This window comes from Euprymna scolopes, chromosome 30 (genome assembly GCF_053919585.1).
Source record: "Euprymna scolopes isolate OS-2025 chromosome 30, ASM5391958v1, whole genome shotgun sequence".
Classification (NCBI taxonomy): domain Eukaryota; kingdom Metazoa; phylum Mollusca; class Cephalopoda; order Sepiida; family Sepiolidae; genus Euprymna; species Euprymna scolopes.
The window spans coordinates 23,626,351-23,632,108 of NC_136511.1; the positions used below are offsets into that span (position 1 = coordinate 23,626,351).

General features: G+C 42.1%; 1 pseudogene; it reads right to left on the minus strand.

The window, feature by feature from the left end:
* Positions 1–2,882: 2,882 nt before the first annotated feature.
* Positions 2,883–3,019, minus strand: LOC145254996 (U2 spliceosomal RNA; annotated as a pseudogene).
* Positions 3,020–5,758: the final 2,739 nt, after the last annotated feature.

A 5,758-nucleotide genomic window follows, 5' to 3' on the forward strand; every position in this document is an offset into this window, starting at 1 on the left:
CTTGTTTACGTTGGACTTGAAGACAATCAGATTGTAGTCAGCTGGAAAGCCGTCAATCGGAAAAGAGTACCACAGGTGTGCAGGTCTAAGAAAGAAGCTTTGTTCACGGAATCTACATTTGGGTTTAGGCACAGATAAAGATTGTAGGAAATTATTGATAGTGGTGTTGGATAAAACGAATGTTTTTCGTGTAAGTTTGGGGAGGGAGGGACGATAGATTAAAGCTCAAACGAGCACTTGCCATAAAAATAACGATAAAGCAGAGACAAGCTCGCAACGTCTCTTCTGTGGGAAAGAGGTTGTGGGTAAGAGAAAAGGACACGCCCTTCTAAGCTACGAAGTCCTTTTTGAACTCTGTCAAACAGGATAAACTGCTTCTAGCAGCTACTGCCCAGATCTATTAACAGTACTCCATCGTTGGCCGTACCTCGCTTTTATATAGGTAGAGAATTGTATCAGGAATGCAATATTTACTAGAACAGTAGAAGATCCCAGCATTTTTTTACAGGAGACTTGAAATTGACCATGCGGAGTTAGCTGGGAGGAAGTCCTGTAGTATTGTCTTCCACATAGAGGTCGTGATGAAAAAGAAAATTCGCTAATAGAAGTTTTGTTTAATTTTATATAAGTATAGATAGTAAAATTAATGGCATTAGTTATGACACATTGCTGTGGCAGTAAAGAAGGATATGGCACAATGTCAGTGGGATGACATTCGAGCGGACCTCCCTCCCCTGGGGACGTTTACGCTAGCTACGCAACTGATATTAGCTGACAGAGCAGCTTTTAGCAGTGATAATAATAAAACGAGGTCTTGCTCTGAATCTGTTACAGCTCCGAATGAGAGATTGGAGTTCGTTCGAACATTTTTTTGCAATAACGATAGAGTAGAAAAAGACTAGTGTCATCTCTTCTGTAAGAAGGAAGCTGCAAGGAAGAAATAGAGGATTCATTTTTACGTTTTCCATACGGAAAATGCTGCATTGAGCGGCACACCTCCATGTATGGCAACAATACTACATCATATGACGTATCTAACTCTTATACTGAGGAAACAGATCCAGGCGTGTCAGATGGACACACGGACTGACAAAATAAATCCACGTATAATGATGAGAAATAAAAATAAAAAAATAAAAAACATGGCGTTGTAAGAAAAAAAAATTCTCAATATATGCAGAGATGTGCAAAGAGGATAGTTATTCAGGGATTTGAGAATAATCGATGTTCGATACGAGTGAAATTAAGGGACTAATTCTTTTATGCAGAGGTTGATCTCTTCACCTTATTACACACGGGTTGACGAGGCTTGAAAGGAGTCCGCAACCAACCGAAAGTTAACCTTCGAGAAATCAAAGATAAACATAATATAAAAACCTAAATAAATCAACATAAACTTATCAAGCAATTCACACACCACAAAAAAAAAAGAAAAAGAAATGACGTATAACCACGTGACAGCGTTTGATTTGTTGCCGAATTGAACATTAAGACCAGCGCAGAATAATCGTTTCATGTGTTACGCCACGACCTTATTACCGACAATGTTTTGTGGTTTTGTTTTACTGCGGTCGCGCATTATCGATGCATAAATCTATATCACATCAGCTCTAACAAAAAAAAAAAAATCAGAAAACAAAGAAGAAACTGTGCACATTAGATTAATGTGACGATAACCAATAACTGTTTGAGGGTGAAGTGTACTGATCGGTTATTATCGATCGGTTGTATTGATGATGAAGTTAGTCCAGATCAAATAACGATATAACCGTAGAAGTAATGGCGGGGAAAAAGCCCACCAAACTTGTAAAGGCACGAAAATATGAAAAAAAAAAAATGTCTTCTATGGGTTAACCAGAATTTGCGGACTTACATTTTATCTATACTGCCAATCTTGTAACTAAACCTCATCTTTTATTTATTCAGCGACTTACGTCAGGATATCTGAATCTGAAATCAGAAATCGATCCGCAATCGCCGGCATTTGTTTGGTCGGCGCACATCACAACAAATGACGCACGACTACTTTTTTAATTAATGTGGCATCAATTACCACTCCAAAAGCAAATCGAAGATACGAACTAATCATATTGATAGATAAAAACTTTAATAATGAAGTATACTATGAAATGATTCTATCAATCCCCACGTAATACTCAGTCGAATTTTTGGAGTCCCCTATCAAAATGAACGAAAATAAGAGACCCAATCATTTTGGATCTCTTATAAATTTAAGAAGAAAACTCCCCAATATCATTGGTTCAATTAGGGTCTCCTATAGAATGAAAGCGAATAAAATACCCGCGTATAAAGACTTTGTTCATTTGAAATCTCTTATTATTTTAAAGAGAATAAAAGATAACGTACAAATAATATTGATTCATTTCGTGTCCCATATAAAAGCGAGGGAACAGAAAAGTCAATGGTATAAATACCATTGATTCATTTAGAGTCCTATAAAATTGAGGGAGATTAAAAGCCCTTAGTATAAATACCATTGATTCAATTGGATGCCCCTATAAAAATTGACAATAAATGAGAACCATACAATGCTCATATGAGTCGCTGCTTTCAATATAAGAAATGACCAAGTTTCTAAAAAACAAGACCAATAGCCATCAGTCGCGTGTTCTCGTGTAATAAATGAATGCGTGAATGTAGGATTGACATAAAATTCTTAAAGATAAACTAAAATGACCGAACAATCCGCTGAAATGACTTAAATAAAAAGTAAATGGCTTAGAATGACTTTAATGAACTTAAGGATGAATTGAATAACCTTAAGAATGACTTCAATGCTTGAAAAATAACTGGAATTCTTCAAAAACAACTTGAATGATCTGGAGAATGACTTAAATGTCTTTGAGACTGACTGAGTGTAAAGTGGGTGATCATTTTAGATTAAGTTAATACAGAAAAATGATCCCCCACTTTATACCACAAAGTTACAAACATAAGTACAGCATGTAGTAAGAACAGATACTACACTTTGATCTTGGCCAAAAAGCCAAGAAAAGGCTATTTATCATCGCCCCCCCACGTAGCAAATTAGGCACAAGGTCGATTTTTAACGTGAGGAGTGAAGGGGACATGGGGACCAACTCCCCGGGGGTAGGGGAGCTGGATAGTGACAATTGGTATGAAGGGTTGCCCCTTCATTGGCCAAGGTCTTATATATGGGGTTGGTATTTATTTGCCCCCCCCCCACCGAGCAACTTAGGCCCAAGGCCGATTTTTAATGTGAAGTGTGAAGGGGAAATGGGGACCAACTCCCCGGGGAGTGAGGGAGCTGGATAGTGACAATTGGTATGAAGGGTTGCCCCTACATTAACCAAGGCCTTATATGTGGGGCTGCACCCACATATGGACTTTGCTTGCAGTATCTGCCGGAACAGATACTACACTTTGATCTTGGTCAAAAGGCAAAGAAAAGGGGAGGGTATTTATTTGCTCCCCCAGCGAGCAAATTAAGCAAAAGGCCGATTTTTAATGTGAGGAGTGAAGGGGAAATGGTTAACAACTCCCCGGGGAGTAGGGGAGCTGGATAGTGGCAATTGGTATGAAGGGTTACCCTACATTGACCAATAACTTATATGTGGGATCGCTCTCACATATGGTATTTGTTTGCAGTATCCACCGGAATAGATACTACACTTTGATATTGGCAAAAAGGCCAAGAAAAGGGTATTTATTTGCTCCCCCACTGAGCAAATTAGGCACATGGCCGATTTTTAATGTGAAGTGTGAAGGGGAAATGGGGACCAACTCTCCGGGTAGTAATGGAGTTGGATAGTGACAATTGGTATGAAGGGTTGCCCCTACATTGACCAAAGTCTTATATGTGAGGCTGCCTCTACATATGGTATTTGCTTGCAGTATCTGCCGGAACAGGCACTGCACTTTGAGATATTAAATCCTTTATTCATGTTAAAAATACATTGAAAATCAACAATGAACAAAAAACTTAGGCACATGGCCAATTCAAAAGAGGGTAGTGTGGGTGTCGTTAGTCATCCTTGTCATTCCAGAACTAAACAAAATCGAAAGTTTCTCCCAGCTAGTATCTTTCACCATAATACCACATTCACCCTTTCATACTGGGGGACATCCTACTTAACTCCCATTTTTTTTAAACATTTTTTATTGACGTGTAAAAAAAAATCCAGATAATAAAAATGGTACAACAATTCATTTGTGTCGAGGGCGGAAAAAAGGGGGGATCAGTAGGACCCTCTCAACCCCGTCTAGTCGATAGACTGCCCGTTCAACTAGGTTTGTAAAAGGAACCTCGCTTCTGCGGGTCAGTCACTAAGTAAGAATACCCTCTAGATGGGGGTGAATGGAGAAAAAAAAATGTTGTGGGTAAGGAATGGGGGTTACTTTGTATTTCTTTCTCTCCAAGATGAGTGAAATTTAGAGGAGGGGTGAAAACAAAAATTGCAAGAAAGAGGGGGTGGGGATCTTGGAGGCTTCCTAATCAGGGAGGGATTGAACACACACTCAGCTAGCTGAGAGGCTATTTGTTAAATTTTACTTTACGGAACTGCGCGTTCCACACCTAGGCGGGGAACACGTATTCAAATTTGGCTCCTCCTCGTACACACAGACTTGCTACATGTATTCATCTTCTGTCAAATGCCGCGCGATGCAGCCTTCTTCTATCACATCGGATCTTCACCCGTAGTTGGTGTTTAAAGAAAGCGATCAGATCCTGATCAGAAAAAGACAACACCCCCCGGCAACCTTGCAGACGCGACGTCCCAATTACCATTCTCGCCACGGCCAGGATTGTAACGTAGACCATTTGTCTTTCCCGGTCCCATGGTTGCCTCACATTGTCCACGACATTGGATACGGTAATTGGGCGAGGATGCTCAGGATCGATGCGAGCCGTCACCCCAACAACATACGACCAGTACCGGCGGAGTTCGCGGCAATCGAAGAAAGCATGATCAGTCGTTTCTACGGCCATTGTCCCACAACGGGGACAATCAGGTGACTCCAAAAACCCAGAACTGCATTGCACGTTGTTGAGTTGAAGTGCATTTCGGGCCAATCGCCCGGTTAGAGAGAACTCCGAATTGTTCATATGACTCTAACCTGGCGCCCAGCTCCACGCGGAGCGGATCTCACTATGCTGCCAACCCAAACGCACGCATAGCGGGTCGTCAGCAGCCCCCTTCTCTAGATCCCTGTGGAGTTCCCTACGGGTAGCAGTCACAAGATCGCTGGACCTAGGTAGTCGTTTTAGCGCGGCTCGGCACTCTTTCATGTAGGCAGATTCTCCCCGTGGCCTGCGACGGCTCTCGATAGAAGGGTCAAGAACGAGGTCGGGGAAGGTGGCAGTAAGCACGGGGTGCCACGGTTGGTTATCTTGCATATAGTGGCTCAGGAAGGCCAGCCTCTCAGCGTCTCGATGACACTTCAAGTCTGGCATTCCCAAGCCTCCCTCACACGGACGTTGAATACAGACTTGTCTGCTCACCCAGTGTCTTCCTCTGTCCCAAAGAAGTGAGGACAAGAGTTCGACGAGGGGTGTTAGGTGTTGCGCAGGCGGGGGGGGGGTACGGCCAGTCGGTAAAGGATGAGAGGAAAGTCGTAAGTGGCACACGCCTCAGCTCTACCCTTAAGGAAAGTTTCCTAGGAAGCCACGAATTGACTGCAGCCTCAACCTTGGACCGTATTTCCAACCAATTTTTGTCAAGCTGGAGACCTGGTCCGAACCACACGCCGAGGATCCGAACCGGGCCATCTGTCC